This window comes from Lagenorhynchus albirostris, chromosome 10 (assembly GCF_949774975.1).
Source record: "Lagenorhynchus albirostris chromosome 10, mLagAlb1.1, whole genome shotgun sequence".
Classification (NCBI taxonomy): Eukaryota; Metazoa; Chordata; class Mammalia; order Artiodactyla; family Delphinidae; genus Lagenorhynchus; species Lagenorhynchus albirostris.
Window position 1 is genome coordinate 59076187 of NC_083104.1, and position 19141 is coordinate 59095327.

The 19141-nt window shown below is 36.1% G+C and overlaps 1 pseudogene; it reads right to left on the reverse strand.

Annotated features, from left to right (window-relative positions):
- Window positions 1–16988: 16988 nt before the first annotated feature.
- Window positions 16989–18427, reverse strand: LOC132528085 (6-phosphogluconate dehydrogenase, decarboxylating-like; annotated as a pseudogene).
- Window positions 18428–19141: the final 714 nt, after the last annotated feature.

Here is a 19141-nt window from a genome sequence, read left to right on the forward strand (position 1 = left end):
TAATAATTATTAAGCATTCTGAAAGTTAACCGTTGTTTTCTTATTGTTGTTTTTGTTGTTTTCTTTTGTTGGGTGATGGGGACAATACATCATTGTTCATGAACAAAGCATGTGGCAAACACTGTGTGATTCTTGAATTAGCTTCAGAATCTAATGGAAGAGTCTGAGTGCACCTGTCTTTTTGTTTTGATTATGTTTATTTGTTTGCAGCATAGTTAATGTATACAATCTCTTCTGTTGGTATTGAATGGGTAATTTTAGTAGCAAACAAATTGACTTATTTAGAATTGGAATTTTCTTTCTTCTTAGTGGTGTCTTAAAGAAAAATAAATAATGAATCCATGCAACTGACTGATGATGTTCAGAAAAAAATGTTTGAGGATCTGAACTTCCCACTTTTCAACATATGTTGTATTTGTTGTCATCAGGCAAGCAGAAGTGGTATCTTCACCTTCATGTACATCAACTACATTTGCTAACAATCACCATCAGTGAGCTCTGAATGTTCCACAGAGACATTAAGACCACAATCAATCTTTTCATGCTGGAACATGAATTTTATAGGCTCTTTTACTCTCCAATCATCCTACATGTGTACTGAAATGAATTTATATGGGAATTTACTTAAAATAAGCTTTTATGCTTTCCTTCCCAAGTTTTTTTCTTCATAATATACTCTTTAAGTGAGAAAAATGAACGGCCCAGATAACAATTATTTGAATGAAAAATAATCAAGATATGTTCAGGTCTTCCTCTTCCCTTCTCTAAATGTTTCTTCCCTCCCATAACTAACCTCTCTCTTTCCCTGTCTCTCCTGCCTTTTCCCCACATATATTCCCTTTTAGACTCTGAGCATGTAGATGGGTGTGAGCCATTATATGTCTCTGCTGACTCTTGCCATAGAGAGTGGATGACATGGGACACCATTAGTGAAGACTCAGTAATACAAACACCCTAATCTCAGTACCTTTAAACAACAAGGCATATTTATCATGGATGCTCCTGGTCCCTCCTGGTCTGGCTACAGCTCTGCCCTGGGTCATCTTCATTCTGGGAACCAAGCTAACACAGCAGCTATTGTCTGGAATCACCATATCATAGAGAAAGGCTGAGGCAAGTCACACTTCTGCTCTGAACCCTTCTTTCCAGGAACAACCTGGATCACTTCTTACATTTCACTGGCAAGGCAATCACCTGGCCAAAATTAACTTTGAAAAGCAGGAAATTTCCATTCTACAGACCTCAAGAAGGAGAATCACAAATATCTGTGAATAGCATTAATGACTATTGCAAAGTACAGCCCTAAACTAGAGATGGCGTGATTCCTTATGGCTGCATGATCAGTACCAAAAAGCGTGATCCTTCCTGGTAATTACCATTTTAAGCTAATAGTCATTCCTTCATTGAAAACTAATTTTTTAGAATTATTCTTTCTTTTGTATTCTTTCTTAATCAAGGAAAACAGTTTTAAAAGATGACATATACCTCCTTCAGACATTTAAAAGAACATATTTTCTGCTCTTCATGGCAAAACAGTTTAGAACCAAATTGTGTGTACATGTTGGTTGGTTGGTTTCTGTGGTGGGTTGGTTGGTAGGTTGATTATGTTCAATGAAGGTCTTGCCCAAAGCTTAGGAAACAAATCAATAATGAAAGCTGTGGGAAGAATCTCCCTGAGAAGCCAGAGGTGTTTACCTAACAGAGCTAAGTGAAGTCTAGAGAAAAATTTAGAGCTTTTATTCCATTACATGGACATTTGGGATTAGAGTAATAAAAATTACCCAACGTGTTTGTTATGATTTATGCTATGTAATAATTTTCCAGTAAGTGGTGAAAGTGTTATGATCAGCATGGAAAAGCACTGAAACCTATTTTACATTCAGGTGGTTTCCTTCAATAGTCTGATTTTGAGCACATCCCATCCATGTTTGTTTTGTTTCTGAGATGAAAAGACATTTTGACTCCACACATAAATAAAAGAACCAGTTATTATCTGACAAATTATTAATTATTTGTTTATATGGTCTCCATTGGAGCCCTCTAAACCTAGGGAATCCTGTTTAAGCACTAGCATTTATTTATTTCTATTTTCACCTCACTTTTACAACTTTTTCTATGCCTGTAAGAACACTTTTCCCCAAAGATCTCAAATAAGTACTTGAATAAAACTACAATATAAGCATAGCTATAAAGAATGCATTTAATTTCAAGGGCTGCTATAAAGAATTTTACAAATGACATGAGAGGGTCCTTTTATTGTCCCCAATTTCATTCCATAGCCTTCCTAACAGCTCTCTTGAGAGCAGAGATGGGCTAGTGTCAATCCTTTTTGTCAATTCACCCTGTTACAAAAGAAGAACATTATCCTGACATTATGGGCATTGTACTAGTTATTTGCAGGGTCCCTATTGTAACTTTCTCTCAAATATAGTGCTGAACACAGATGTAATTTCTGAAAAACCTGCAAGTATTTTTGGCATTAATGTGATAAGCTCAAATTTTGTCTAGGTAAGCTGAAAAGAAAACAACCCATTAGCTAAAAACAAATGTCTCCTAGAATCAGCACCAGCCCCCAGACTAGTTGCAAATTGGGAAAAGAGACTTTTTGTTTCTCCTCCTCTGAAAGAGCTTCCTAATGAAAGCCCATCTGGACCGGCTGTTACTCAAATATCTGTTAGAGTTTCTATGGTTAGTTATCAGATAATTATCAGATAATAGTTATCAGATATTTATCAGATATTTATCAGATAATAGTTATCAGATAATTACCCCCTTCTGAATCAGGATATACCAACTTTGGGTCCACAGGTTTCAGAGTTCTACAAATGATCTGTTAAATTTTTAAATTTTGTACTTTTGTGATGGTTATAATAATAATAATTTTTTTACAAACCTAGGCAAAAATGGTGGAAGGGTTGCCCAATCGCAGGACGCATGCTAGTCTGAGAGTTCCAAACGCCCCACATCGCTGGCCTTGGTCATCATCTTGGACTCAGGCATTGCCCCTGAGTCACAAACAGATCTCATTTGGGTCTAAGAAATGGTTCCTGCTTCCTGCTGCAACCTCACAGGGCCTCCATGGGAGAGCCAGACTCTCAGAGAGAGTGGATACAGCACTTCTCAACCCTCCAGACACCCATCTACCCTCTTTCCTCCTGTGTTAGCATCAGACAACAATCCAATCCTTGTCTCTGCTTTTGACCTGCTGGGAAACCAGATAAAGTGCTCTCAGTGACAGAAGACCAAGAGCAAAGACAGGCTCTGGTCTGACACCAGCTTGGTAAGAAATGGATTGACCTTGAGCAGCTATTTAATCTAAGCCTCAGTTTTCCTACAGTCTAAAATGGGAAAAACTACAGGGATTTTTTGAGGCTTTTATGTAAAAATATGTAAAGCACCCAATACAGTAACTAGCATGGTAGGTGCTCAAAAGAATAACTATTACACAATAATTAAATTAGAGAGACTAAAATTGTTTAAAGACCTAAAGTACAAGATACATGGCTTTACCAAAGGCATTTTAGGGCTACGTGTTAAGTTCTCAGAGGGTGAATTCCACCCTACCCTGAATTCCAGGCTATGTTTCCAGCTCTGAGAAGCCAAGACTTCAATGAAGGTGGGCTGCTCTGTAGGCCATTCCTTGTAGTTTCGGGGGCACTTAGTTTAAACACATAATGGAGGCAGCTTGCCTTGTGTGATTTCCAGCAATTAAAGATGACACTAATATAACAATGTGTTTTGAAATTTCGTTTTAAAAAAATAAGAATTCTCTAAGTTAGTGGGTAGAATTTATCAATTTCTAAACTGAAATTATATCTCAAATAATATTTCCTATCATTTTTTGTGAGTGTCCCACCTTTATTTAGAAAAATAATTATAGGGAATTAGAATTGTGCTAGAAGAAGCCAAAGATGATTGCACAAATCCAGGCAAAAAAAAAAATGTTACTGAATAGTGAATAAGTTTATTAAGTATCTCAATTTCCAGATACCTTCACAAGCATCTGGCAGGTGCTGGATCCTAGGCCATATGATAGGATATGGAAGAGAGGGTTTACTAGTTATTTAAGTCAAGAATAGCACCAAACATCCAGGCAAGTTGTTTGGTTTTGCTTTCCTTTAATGGGTTTTCAAATGTAGACCAGTATAGGAAACTTCCAGTAAGTTGCATTTGTAATCTTTATAGCATCAGTCTTTAAATTTCTTCAATTGATTTTAAAACAAATCTGTAGATACAGAAAAGTCACTTATGACTTAAGCTAATTTGTAAAGATCAGCACTTTCTCTTCGTATGTCAATCCTAGCATCCATCTCCACCAGTACCCCCACTCCCAACAGACCGAGATTCTTGACAGCAAATATCAGACTTGGCAACTTTGATATCAATAGTTTCTACACAATAAATATTGAAAGAATAAATAAATGAATAACTATAAGAATGATAAAATGCAAAGTAACTAAAATTTTGTGCAAGTAGACCGAAATAATACTAATACAACCTAAGTCAAAAGATAAGGAATACCAAAATTAAGCAGGTTTATTATTGAAAGCTATGTTGAAAGGTAAAGAGGAAAAACTACTCCTGCCAGGAAAATGAAGGCGATTCTCAGTTGTGAGTTAAAGATGTATAGAAGTGCAGATACAATGTTCTGTTACTGGAGGGTGTTGGCAAGAGATACCAATTAAGGAAGATTCCTAAGATGAGTAGAAGAAATTAAAAAAAGAAGAAAAAACCAGTCTTGATGCTTGTCCTCTCATTCTTAATTTATTTTTACCTTATACCTATAGGATCAGCTTTATCATAGAAAGGATATTTTAAAATTCATATGGTTTTCTTATAAAATGTTTTCAGATGACAATTTTATTCATTTTTAGAATGCATATTTTATAATCCATTGTAAATCATATGTGAAATATTCACACATACCTAGCAAACATTAGTATTTTGTTTTGTATCTGAAAAGAGCTAATGTTACACAGAATCCAATAGTCAAATAATCAGACATATCATTGGTGGATAGCAAGCTGAACACCATTGGCTCTAAAGGCTGGAGAGCCTAACCTTGGTTTAAGATGAACTTTATCCTGAATTTGGAAGAATTTTACCGAGGTTAGAAAAGTTTTCATAAGAACAATGTTGAGAATCTAATCTATGATGCAACAATTCCACCCTGAGTATTTATTCAAAAGAAAGGAAATCACTACCTTGAAAAGACATCTGCACCCCCCCATGTTCATTGCAGCATAATTTACAATAGTTAAGATAGGGAAGCAACCTAAGTGTCCATTGATGAATGAAAGAATAAAGAAAATATGGTATATACATAGATTGGAATATTATTCAGCCTTACAAAGAAGGAAATTCTGTCATCTGCAACAACATGGATGGACCTTGAGGACATTATGCTTACTGAAATAAGTCAAACAGAGAAAGACATATGCTGTATGATCTGATGTGTATGTGGAATCTAAAAAACAACAACAAAAACTCATAGATACAGAGAACAGATTGGTGGTGGCCAGAGGCAGTGGTTAGGAGGTGAGCAAAATAGGATGAACCTGGTCAAAAGGTACAAATTTCCAGCTATAAGATAACTAAGTCCTGGGGGTGTAATGGTGACTATAGTGAAGAAAACTACGCTGTATATTTGAAAGTTGGTAAGAGAGTAAATCTTAAACGTTCTCATCACAAGAAAAAAAAACTTTGTAACTCTGTGTGGTTGATAGACGTTAACTAAACTTATGGTGGTAATGATATTTCAGTGCATACATATACCGGATCGTTAGACTGTACACCTAAAACTAATTCAATATTATATATCGATTATATCACAATAAAAAAGAAGAATCTAGCTTAAAACAAACAAAAAACAGAATATAAGTTTGAATAAGATTTAGAGAAAATATCATGAACCTGTCATCTCTCTTTGAGTTACTTTTTGTTTACATGTGTGAAATAAAATTATTAATTATGATAAACTTTTTATAATCATATTGTGACAATTAAATTAGACAATAGTAACATATGACATTTAGATTTTTTTAGAAAGTAAGTGAAAACATATGAAGCAAAAAGAGATTCCCATTAGAAGTCTGATACTTCTGCTTTAATCAGTTCCTTTCTTCAGCATATATTTATTGAGCACTATTATACACCAGTCATTGTGATAGATGCTGAAAATCACCAAATTATAATCCTCACAATGACCTAATGGAGTAGGTATTATCCTTTAAACTAGACATCAGGGACTTCCCTGGCAGTTTAGCAGTTAGGACTCCGTGTTTCCACTGCAGGGGGCATGGGTTCAATCCCTAGTTGGGGATCTAAGATCTCGCATGCTGCATGGTGCAGCCAAAAAAAGAAGAATAAGAAAGAGAAAAAGAAAAAAAATCAAAGACATAGCATGAAAAAATCTCAAAAATAAAATAGAATAGACACCAAAGTCTTGGGATATAGTTGACACACATTATATATTTATCAAGTGAATGAACAAATGAAAAAATGGTTCTGATAAAGAATATTAGGTAACTGACCCCAAAACACTCATGACTTAAATCCAGTTTGTTCTGGCTCCAGAAGTGATATCATTAATCAAGAGAGGGTGGGGAGAAATATATAGATACATAGATGCACGTACCACAGTCACAAAAGCCCTCCTTCCTTCTAGGACTTGGGACTCCAGTGCCCACACTCCCATCGTGATCTACAGAATTGCTGAAACTTCTGCTCAGATGCTCAGCCTCTCAGTCAGGACTGAGAGAGCAAAGCAATGCAAAATATGTCTCATCTTATTGTTCTTCTTTTAAGATCTGAACTCCTCCTGTCCTTATTACCTGGGTAGTAATCCAAGGTGTTCAAACTGATATTTTATGTTTTAATCAGGTTTTGAGTTGTTTTCAAGCTACATTTCATGATTATCAGGGTCAGAAATCAGAGCTGGGATTTTGAAAGCAAAGCAGGTTGCAATACTAAACACAAATATTTAAATTTAAATAACAAATTTCCAGGTTGGTCTTTCCCCCATTAGTAAAAGTCTAAAAATTTTGGCAAAAAAATGTTATCAGTATATCACCAAGTATGATCTCCAGAGTTACTGCATTCAACATACTGAAATATTTAGTAAACATATAGTTTCTGAGTCCCATTCCAAAGGTAATGAATTAGAACACTGGGGATAGAACAGGGAATTTTTATTTTTAATTAATTAACTCTCTGGCCTATTCTTTGAATATTCTTTGAATTTCAATATTCATTGAAATTTCAGGCTTCAGATCGTGTTGTGTGCAAAGAAATAGTTTGACTACATAAGATATTTACGTATCATTTGGTGAAGAAAAATCACAGGCTTTAAAAATGTATTTTCACAACACAAACTTCTTATAATCTGATATGCTTTACAGTATAATATAGAGTTAAATAAAAGCTCAAATTTGTTAACTTTGTTTTAGACAGCTATCTGCAAAACACACTGTCATTTTTATGTTCAAATGAAGATTTTAATCCTCAAAAAGAAATGAAACCTATGCATTTATAACCCAGAGTTTTCATATTCTCGTATTGTTATTTTGTTTTGTTTTGTTTTTCCTAAGGTAAAGTTAAAACAAAATTCTAAGCAATTAGAATTTTTAGTAAAAGTTTCAGAGAATAAAGCCTGGGGGCTTATGACGTGGTTTTATGTATTCCTATTGCCAAACTGCAATTTTCTTCCTCAAAGTAAAACTACTGAGTTTAAACATTACGGTGACTGATGATAATTAGAGCTTTGGTTCTCAGATATTTTCTAAATAGAAAATTTCAGAAGATATTTTACAATATCTATTAAGAAGGTTTATTGACAGTTTTCAAGATATAGTAAATGCTGTTTTATTATCTATTCCTTTAGTGGATAGGTTTTGTTTTGGAGGGAAGGTTTTGTTGTTTGTTTATTTCTTGGTAAGGCCAAACTAATTCCAGCCACTAAGGATATTGATAACAATAATAAATTTAAATCAGAAGGACTTTAGCATGAAATACAAACTTACTTCAGACAAGTGGTGGTATTAGCCTTATAGAGAAGATACTGGAGATTCCAGTCATGAAATAAGTTATGATAAAGTTTTAGAAATTAACTTAGAGTGAAACTAGAACCTAGTCATAAAGTATGCCATAAAATTGGATGAATTATATTACCTTAGTGTGCTCTCATGCACAAAGCCTAAATTTGTCTATTGTCTCAGCTTCCATGAGAATATCATTCATCTGCAGTAGTATCATTAGGTGGCAAGGAGCCCAAACTTTGGAGTTAAAGCCCAAGATCTGCCCCTAACTAGCTCTGAGGTCTTGAGAAAGTGACTTACTCTCTTTTAACCTCAAATTCTTTATTTATAAAATGGGAATAATAAGAGCTCTAACTCACAGACATGTTGAGCAACAAATAAAATAATATAAAATATTTGCCAGAAAGCCTGGCACATAGGAAATGCTCAATAAAAGTTAGCTGAACATTTTCCCTTGATTCTTTCATTTTCTCTAGTTTTCCATGGCATATTATGTATTTTTGAGTCACTCCACAAATAGTCAAAGCAGAAAAAAATGTCAATAACTTAAAATTTGTTTTTAGCAACGCATTATGTTTTTTGTCATTTCCATTTATTTGTATTTTCCCCACAAAATATCTGCTCTCTCTGATGCTTTCCAATTATCTATGCCCAATATTATATCCTCCACCTGAATTTACCTCCCTTTCTAAGCATAGAAAAATGTTCTTTCTATTATTTTTGTGTCATTCCCAAACAACTTCATCATGAAATATTAAAAGGTGATAATGTTAACACATGTAACACTTGTATAAGCATGTATTCAAAGGCATCCTTAGAAAAAATGTCCCCTTCACTACTCAAATATCTCCCTCTCACCTTCTTTTATCCCTGGGTCTTCGACCTCTTGCTGCCACATAATCTTTCATCTCTGGGTACCCAAGTCCTCTCCATCCTTCAAATACACATTTCCAAACCTGCTATCATGAATTTTCCCTGACCATTTTCCTCAAAAGGAAAATTTACTCTTTGAAGTATTATCTGAATTTTTCAAATATGTATTTAGTCTTTAAATTATTTCTAACCTTGTTACATAACAATTCATTTTTTCCCCTTTCTCTAGATACAGTTTATTGAATGCAAAAACTCTTATTTTTTGCTTGCAGAATCTATTCACAGTGTTCACTGTAGTAGAAGGACATTACTTTGACTCCTAACTTGTCTGTCTCTTAACTGTTTGATTTCACACAAGTTACTTAAGCAATCTGAGTCTATTCCCTTACCTACAATATAGGGACCCCCATACTGGCAGGGTGATGATAAAGACAATTAAGTGAGATAGTGTCTGTAAACTGCCTCACACATAAGAGGCACACAAAAAATTGTAGCTTTTACTGTAATGATCATAGATAATGCTCATTTACAGTTGTTCATTTGATTTTTTGGCTTAGATGAAAGCAGTAACTTTAATATTCAGAATCCTAGTGTAGGAGATTAGAAGAGTTATCTTTGGATAGGCAAGTTCATTACAGAATTGTGTTAAATAAAACCATAACATGACTACCCAGTCTGAGTAACACGTGTCAATCTAGGATTAACTTGACTGCTCCAAAATGACAGCATATTTGTATCATTTTTGAGATGATGACAGTGAATGATACATGATGATGCAGAAAACTATATGTCACTAACACTGACTTCAATACAAATGTTGAGTCAGTTGTCTCTCAACAAATTTAGTAGTCTATTTTTTAAGGTCTTTTTTAATTTAAAATTATAATTTTCAATGTTTCTATTAAATCTTTTCTTTTGTGTTAACATATGGCTCAAGTTATCTTTTACCTCTAAGCCAGCCTAACCATTTAAAATTATTTTACATTTCTTTGACATCAGTTAATATTATGAACTATCAAAAAGAATAATTCTTCTGAAACCTCTAATAGCAAGACAAATTTTTATTTTGTATATTATATTTGGGGAATATACAAAGTGCTTTGAAGAACTTGTGGTATAATTAAAAGTGTCTTTTCAAAGATCATCATTTGCTCAGTTTAAATGATATGTCAATTCAATCTGTCATGAGTGGAGAGTGTTCTTACTTTATACTAAATTTAAAAACAACTTTTTCATATTACAAAACAAAACTTCACTGTAAAAAAATATATTTATTGATTTCTGGTTTCCAGTTCCACATGTAGGAAACTTGAAAGTTGTCACTCTGCCCTAACAAGTAAAAAGCTGAACAGACTGAAAAATCAACAACTCTTCTTGGCTCCATAATAGAGGGGAGGACACAGGGCAAACTGCCACCCAAGATTGGAGAGAGAGACAGGTGAGTACAGGAAGTCAGGTGAATACTGTAGCAGAGGCTTAAGAGCAGAAACCAAGGGAACCAGGGCCAGGAGAGGAAAACATGATGGTAATTGACAGATTGCTGGAGGCTCAGTGTAGATAAGTCTGAGAGTTTAAAACTCCAGGGGGAATCCAGTCATGAGGAGGTCCCCACAGTATTGTATTACATACAGGAGCATAACCTGGTTCCCACAGTAAATATCTGAGAAAAATCCACTTGCACTTCTAGCAGGGCAAGGGGAAAGGGAACTAGTTTGAAATGTACCAGAGTACTCTGTAATAACCAGAAATTACAGACCAATGTTTCTCATGAACACAGATATAAAAAACTTCAACAAAATATTAGCAAATCATATCCAACAATCTATAAAAAGAATTATACACTACAGCCAAGAAGGATTTATCCCAGGTTTGTAAGACTGGTTCAACATTTGAAAATCAATTAATGGAATCTATTACTAAATAGCTAAAAAAGAGAAGCACAGGATCATATCAATAGATATATAAAAAAAATTTAACAAAATCCAATACCCATTCAAGATAAAAATTATAAAAGGGAACTTCCTTACCTTGATAAAAAAAATATCTGCAAAAAACCAATAGCTAACATTATACTTAAGCAAATCAAAGCTTTCCCACTAAGATAAGGAAGAATGCAAGGCTGTCTCTTCTCACCACTCCTTATCAACATCATACTACTGGAAGTACTACTTAATGAAATAAGACAAGAAAAGGAAATAAAAGGTATATAGATTGGGAATTAAAAAATAAACTGACTGTTTACAGATGGCATGATCATCTATGTGAGAAATTTGAAAAAATTAACAAAACAAAAAACCCTGCAATTAATAAGCAATTATAGCCTGCCCTTTCCCTGTCTACACTATCCCCCAGTCATAATTATTATTCTGATTTTTATTCCCATAGATGAGTTGTACCTGTTAACCTTATATAAATGAAAGCATATTATGTATTCATTTGCACCTGGTTTCTTTCACTCAGCAAAACATATTAAAAATGTATTCATGTTTTTGCATGTATCAGTATTTTGTTCTCCTTATTGCTGAGTAATTATAGCCCAGGGTATGAATATACCACAGTTTATTAATTCATTTTCATACTGGTTAACATTGATTGTTTCCAGTTTAGGAATTTGCCCTTTAAATTGCTTGGCACTTGTGCTAAAAATCAAATGACATTATCTGTCTCTTTCCAGGCTTTCTATTCTATTTCATTGAATTATTTATCTATCCTATGCCAAAAACACTCTTGTCTTAATTACTTTAAGTTCATAGTAAATCTTGAAATGTGTGTGCATTTTTCATTTTTCTTCATGATCACCTTGCTGTTCTGGGTCCTTCACATTTTCATATTTATTTAGGAGTCATCTTGTCAATTTCTACAAGTTGGGTGATATATGTCCTATTTCACACAGCACAGTCCCAGTTTATTCCTGTTGTTTTAGCTTAATTAATCATCCACCCATATATCACCCTGCTGGGTTTTTATTGTGATATTGAATATGCAAATCATCTTGGAGTGAATTAAGATCATAAGAGTACTAAGTCTCCAATCTCTGAATATGGTATATCTTTCCGTTTGTTCAGGTCTTCTTTAATTTCTCTCAGCAGTGTTTTCATTTCAAGTGTCCTCACTTTACACTAGCTTCCTGCATTTTTACCATGTGTGGTGGTTTTAAAACATGTCCACAAATTCTTCGCTACTCCTCACTCCAAGAGTTGAGATTAATTCCTCTTCCTGGAGTGAGGTCTGGGTTTAGTGAGTTGCTGCTAATGAACAGAATATGACAGAAGTGATGGTGTGTAACAAAAGGACTTTGCAGCTTTCTTCTTGTATCTCTTAGATCACTTGCTCTGGGGAAGGCCTATTTACAAGTCCTGAAGATACACATGCAGGCCTACAAAGAGGTCTCATGGAAAAGACCAGAGGCCTGCCAACAGCTGTGCGAGTGAGCCATCCTGGAAATGGATCCTGCAGCTCCAGTCAAGCCCAGATGATGTCGCTCTGGCTGACAGCCTGACTGCAGCGTTGGGAGGGGAGGACCCTGAGCCAGAGCCACCCAGCTAAGCCACTCTTGAGTTCCTGACCCACAGAAACTGGGAAATGATAAATGTCTGTGCTTTAATCTGCTAACCTGTCATAGAGTAATTCATTATTATAGATAGATTATAGATTCGTTATAATAGATAACAAATACATGTATAAAAATGAAATTTCATGTGTGTGTGGCAGGGGGGCTGGTTGTATTTAAATATTAATAGTATTAAGTTACCTGGTTGGTGGGAATATGAACCATTTAAATATTACATTTTACATTTCTATGTGTGAAAAATATATAATAAGTAAAATGGAAAAATAAACCTTAACACATAGTCCTAAGAATTCTGTCACCAAAACCAAGGAAGTTATTTTGCAAAGCAAAAAAATTATAAACTACTTACTGGTCTTTATCACAGTGTTCTCTCAGTGATGAGACATTATCATTAGGTCAAATTTGTAATAATAATAAACAGAATAGTCGCATAATTTAAATTTCAATTGTCCTTAGTGAAAAATCCTTTCTCAAATGTTATTGCAAGTTTTATATTATGCAGGTTTTTCTTGGTTTAGGGAGCAAGAAATTTTATTGGTCTTTACAGTTGCTCTAAGATCCATGGCAGTAGAGCAGGCAAGGTACAAAATATATACATACTAGGATATGTGAAGTGAGACAGTCTATAAAAATAGCATGCTGTCATCTGCCTTGTGGCTCTGTACACTTTATCTTATTTTAAGGGCATACACACTTGTGTATAGTCTGAAATTGACATTTTATATCTTATTATATATATACACATATATATTCATATACATAATTTTAAACTATTTTTCATCCAAGCTTTGTAACATAGCAGGTACTAGAGGCAGGTGGAAGAAAGAATTAAATGACTTTGATCAAGTAATTCCAGATTTAGTAGAAATTCTGCAAACAGGGTGATAATATAATTATCACCTATTCCAAGACACTTTTGAGAGTGAAGGGGGATGATTAATTAAGCTAAAACAGCAGGAATAAACTGGGACTGTGCTGTGTGAAATAGGACATATATCACCTTATCTTTGAAGCTTGAAAAATATTTACCCAGAAAGTAAGAATATTTTACTTTTATCACCTCTCCTCTAAAAACTCCAAGGAGCTCATATCTAAGATCACTTCTACAAATTTGATGATAGAATTTAGTCCCTATTTAGATTTGCCAATTGTAACACACATTTAATGAGATTGATCTTTTTAGTATGGTTATAAACAAAATAACTGTCATCAAAATTAAGTACAGCCCATATTTACAAATGAAACCTCTAAGAGCTTTTCGGCAGTTTTGAAAACTAATATCCCTGCCAGGGAATATTACAGGGAATGTAATACTGAAGATTGGTACAGCACTTGAAAAGTATAATTATAGTTGTTAAATACCATGAAATCTGAGCCAGGAAAGTGAGTAATCTTGTGAATAAAGATGTTATAAATGTGATAGAACTGAAATGAAGAGTAAGAAAAATGGATGGGACATCAGAAGAAAGCCAAATAGGAAGACAGATGTGATGCTTGTTAATAAACGTGCACTCACACACACACAAACTCATCACTGAGTTTCCTGTGGAAAATATTACTTAAAGTGCCACCTGGTAAGCATAAAGTACAATTTCACTTCCACCATCCACCACTTTTTCTTCTAACACAGATATTTGAACTGTTTAAATGAATTTACTCTCTACTATTTTGGGTGAGTCTATCTAGTATGATTCTATTATGAAATCATAGTTCTTTTTTATATTTAGCAATAAAGCATTTTGAAACTATTTAAAAGCTATTCTTGAAGGGTTGTGATAGCTTCCAGTTGGCAATTGCATTGAAATGCTTTTTAGGTATCATTCGGGTTACTATATGGATTAAGGCCAGCTCCCACTGAGATGGTGGAATTTGAAAATGCAGACTAAATCTGAGAAGATTATTGTGGTGCACTCTTCTTTCCAGGAAAGCAACGCTAATCTCCCTCACCAATAGGAGATTGATATGGGTTAAGATGGTGACTATGGTGGGCAAGAAATATACATTAAGGGCTTCCCTGGTGGCGCAGTGGTTGAGAGTCCGCCTGCCGATGCAGGGGACACGGGTTCGTGCCCCGGTCTGGGAAGATCCCACATGCTGCGGAGCGGCTGGGCCCGTGAGCCATGACCGCTGAGCCTGTGCGTCCGGAGCCTGTGCTCCGTAACGGGAGAGGCCACAACAGTGAGAGGCCAGCGTACCAGAAAAAAAAAATATATATATACATTAAATTGAGAATATGAGTTGATAGACATTTCTGGAAACCGATCTGTACATAGATTCAAATTTTCACATATAGATAACATTAGATGTAGAATTGCATTTTTTAGGAAATTGTTATAAGGTAAATAATAGGTAAATTGCAAAAACACAAACAAATTAGGACATATTTGTAACACTTTTGACAATAGTGATAATTAGAAACAACCCAAAAATCTAGCAATAAAGGTATGATTCAGTTACAAATGATAATGTATTACACTGAGAGATGTCTACAAAGTATTGTTAAGGAAGAATTCAGGTTCAAGTTTGTATGCTGGTGTGTGAATGCATGTGAACACCATTATTTCTCTCAGTAATAAACTGACACATTTACTTCCTGTTTTATCAACTATAAACACATCACCTAGCTTCCTATCTTACCCTGATGACATGAGCTGCCATTCCCTGGCCTTTTGCCCACTTTTCACCTCCCCACTGTCGTCTGTATTTCTACTTTATCAAGGATGACAATATTTATGTTCTGTTTTATAAGTACATCTAATTGTTTTACATTTGTCTTCACTGAAAAACAATAGTGCTTGTACTATTATGTCTTTGTAATTACAGGCTCTGCTTGAACAATAATTCAAAATCATAAAAACTGCAAACACTATAATATATTATTGTTTTTCCTGGCATGTCTAATGCTTTGTAAATTGCCTCTCTTTCCCCTTGCACCCTTTTCATATCCTCAGTACCGTTATACTTTACTACAACTCTCTTCTAAACTCCCTCTCTTCCCTCCCCTCGTAGAACTCCCTGCAGGCATCTTGGGTTCTTGCCTCCATCCTGGAGGGCTGCTCTCTAGAAGTACTAAACAGTGCTCTTCCTGGAACTTCAGGTCCCTGCTCTCCTGGATTGCATCATCTCTTTCTGAATGTCATGTCTTTCCCTTTTTATGCTAATGTTTTGGAAAATGTCTTCAATTAATTTTCTAAGGAAAGGCACTTAGGAAGTAAAGTTTATGAATCCTTGAACATGTATTTTGTATTCAGTTCTCAGATTTTATTTATTCCTAGGGGATTTATTTTCTTTTTACTTTTATTAAGTAAAGGGAAAAGGAAATTCACCTACATAATACAAAGGTTCCAGTTTGATCAAATTCCACAAAAACCTTTCCCTCCTATGTGATAAGTGCTGCTGCCTCTATCAGAGCAAACTTACTCTGCTTCCCAAATCCACAGGGGACATGTGAGAAACACCTCCTCACAGAGTTGGCTTACACTGTGGTGCACACGCTCAATTCCTGCTCTGTCCCAAAAGGTGAGGGCAGAGGGCGTGATGGTTCTCACAGAACTACTTTACAAATAGACTTGGGTTGACTCTTCAGAGGAGTCTCTTACGACACTTTTTAAAGAGATCTGGTGGGAATGTAAATTGATACAGCTACTATGGAGAACAGTATGGAGGTTCCTTAAAACACTAAAAATAGAACAACCATATGACCCAGCAATCCCACTACTGGGCATGTACCCTGAGAAAACCATAATTCAGAAAGAGTCATGTACCACAATGTTCATTGCAGCTCTATTTACAATAGCCAGGACATAGAAGCAACCTAAGTGTCCATCGACAGATGAATGAATATAGAAGATGTGGCACATATATATCATGGAATATTACTCAGCCATAAAAAGAAACAAAATTGAGTTATTTGTAGTGAGGTGGATGGACCTAGAGTCTGTCATACAGAAAGAGAAAAATAAATACGGTATGCTAACACATATATATGGAATCTAAAAAAAAAAAAAGATTCTGATGAACCTAGGGACAGGACAGGAATAAAGACGCAGACATAGAGAATGGACTCGAGGACACGGGGAGAGGGAAGTGTAAGGTGGGATGAAGTGAGAGAGAGGGATGGACATACATACACTACCAAATATAAAATAGATAACTAGTGGGAAGCAGCTGCATAGCACAGGGAGATCAGCTCTGTGCTTTGTGATCACCTAGAGGGGTGGGATAAGGAGGGTGGGAGGGAGACACAAGAGGGAGGGTATGAGAATATATGTATGCAATAGCCGATTCACTTTGTTATACAGCAGAAACTAACACAACATTGTAAAGCAATTATACTCCAATAAGGATGTTATAAATAAATAAATAAATAAATAAATAAAACTACTAGTAAATTAAAAAAAGAGAGAGAGAGATCTGAGCAGAAAGTAGGTCAAAGGGCCATGGAAGCACTGCTGTGTGTCAAATGGAATGTCCCTGTTTGCGGAGTCATGGCGCCTAACAGAATCTGATCAGGCATTGTATGAAGACAAGGACACACTAGCACTGTGGCTTATCCAGTTAGTGTGGAGAAAGAGTCCTGGCATGGCCAAGAGTTCATAGGTGTGGACCCAAAAGTAATCTCGCTAAGCCTGGATTAGTTTGGCTGGCAGCATTTTGTGTCTGTATCCATCATAGAAGGAAAGAGCAGTGGTGAAGCAGAGCATGGGAATGCCTGTCTGGACACCAGTACTGATTGCCTGCCGTTGGGAGTCCTGGCAGTTTCCACAGCCGACTTAAAGAAGTCATCTAGTAGTAGATTCAGAAGCCCTGGGTTTCGATCAAATGCATCTTTTATCTTTCCTAGGAATACACTCCTGCTGATGCAGCACTCCCTCCACATCAGGGCAATGCCACCATAGTTGAGCGTCCAGCCAAATTCAGTGGCTACCTGTCCTAGCAACATAAAGCCCTGAGTATAAGTGATGATCTTGGAAGCATAGAGGGCCTTTCGAATGCCCCCGGGAATGATTCCTTATCTCCTTCAAACTGGATCTTTTGAGGTCCCTTCAGCTTTCTGCTGGCTTGGATCCTCTCATCCTTCAGAGATGATAAGCATCGAACAAAGACCGCTTCTCTGATGAGGGTGACAGAGACACCGTACTCCGGGGTCGAGATGGTGGTCAACTTCCCAGTGCCCTTCTGCCCCTGCGCTGTCCCTGATCTTTAACAGCAGGTATTTTCCATCGGTCTTGGAACTTTAAAATATTGGCTATGATTTCAATCAGGAATGACTCTAGCCCTCTTCTATTCCATTCCTCAAAAGCCTTTGCCATCTCCTTGTGCTCCACACCCAAGATGTTTTTCATCAGGTGGTAAGCCTTGCAAATCAGCTGCATGTCTCCATACTCTACCCTGTTGTGCACCATCTTCACATCTGCCCACTCATCTCCCACCCAGTCACACCAGGGTCCTCCAGTCCCCACTTTCACAGCGATGCCTTGGAAGATTGCCTTGATGTGGGGCCAAGCCTCCTTATTCCCTCCCTGCATAAATGATGGGCCATACCATGCCCCTTCCTCTCCACCACTAACTTCACTCCCCACAAACAAGATTCTCTTGGCCTTGGGGTCTCAACACTGTCTTGTGGTATCCTTGTATTTAGAGTTTCCTCCATTGATGATGATGTCACCAGTGTCCAACAAGGGTACCAGTTTTCCAATAAAATCGACAGCCAGGACAGTCTTCACAAGCAGGATGATTCACCAACGCTTCTTCAGCTTGGAGACCACCTCCTTCAAGGAGTGAGCACCAACCACCTTGGTGCCTTTCGCCTCATTGGCCAAGAAATCATCAACTTTGGAGACTATCCTATTAAAAGCACAGACCACAAGGCCATGGTCATTCATATTCAAAATTAAGTTCTGCCCATGACAGCCAGTCCAATCAGGGCAATATCAGCTTGGGCCATTGTAGTGGCAGCAGAGCGGGCTGGAACAAGGAGAGGCAAGGCACAGATGACCCTCCTTAGGTATATTTTTAATATATTTTTTTCATTCCTTCATAATTTTGGAAGCATTTTTATTGAGAGACTGAATATACAAGTGGACAATGCCCAGACCATATATAAAAATAAAACTCTGACATAGAGAACAGACTTGTGGTTGCCAGTGGGGAGATAGGGGGAGGGGGAGGGTGATTCAGAGTTTGGGATTATCAGATGCAAACTATTATATATAGAATGGATAAACAATAAGGTCCTACCGTATAGCACAGGAGACTATACTGAATATCTTGTGATAAACCACAACAGAAAAGAATATAAGAAAAGAATGCATATATGTGTATAAATGAGTCACTTCGCTTTACAGCATAAATTAACACAACATTGTAAATCAACTACACTTCAATTAAATAAATAAATAAATAAATAAATAAATAAATAAAATAAAACTCTGACCCCAAATCTGTGGCAACCAGCTTAGGAAATGAAGCCATTATCTAAAGAGCCAGGAAACCAGCTTACTATCTACAAGTCAGACTTGTAGGTCAGATCACTGTCTCTAACAAAAAATCCAGGAAGATCAAACAATAAACCCTTAAAAAAAATTGACCCAAAATGGCCAGAATTTGATTAACAACTGACAGTTTCTCTAAGTCTTGTTCCCACTTTCAATTTAGTGCC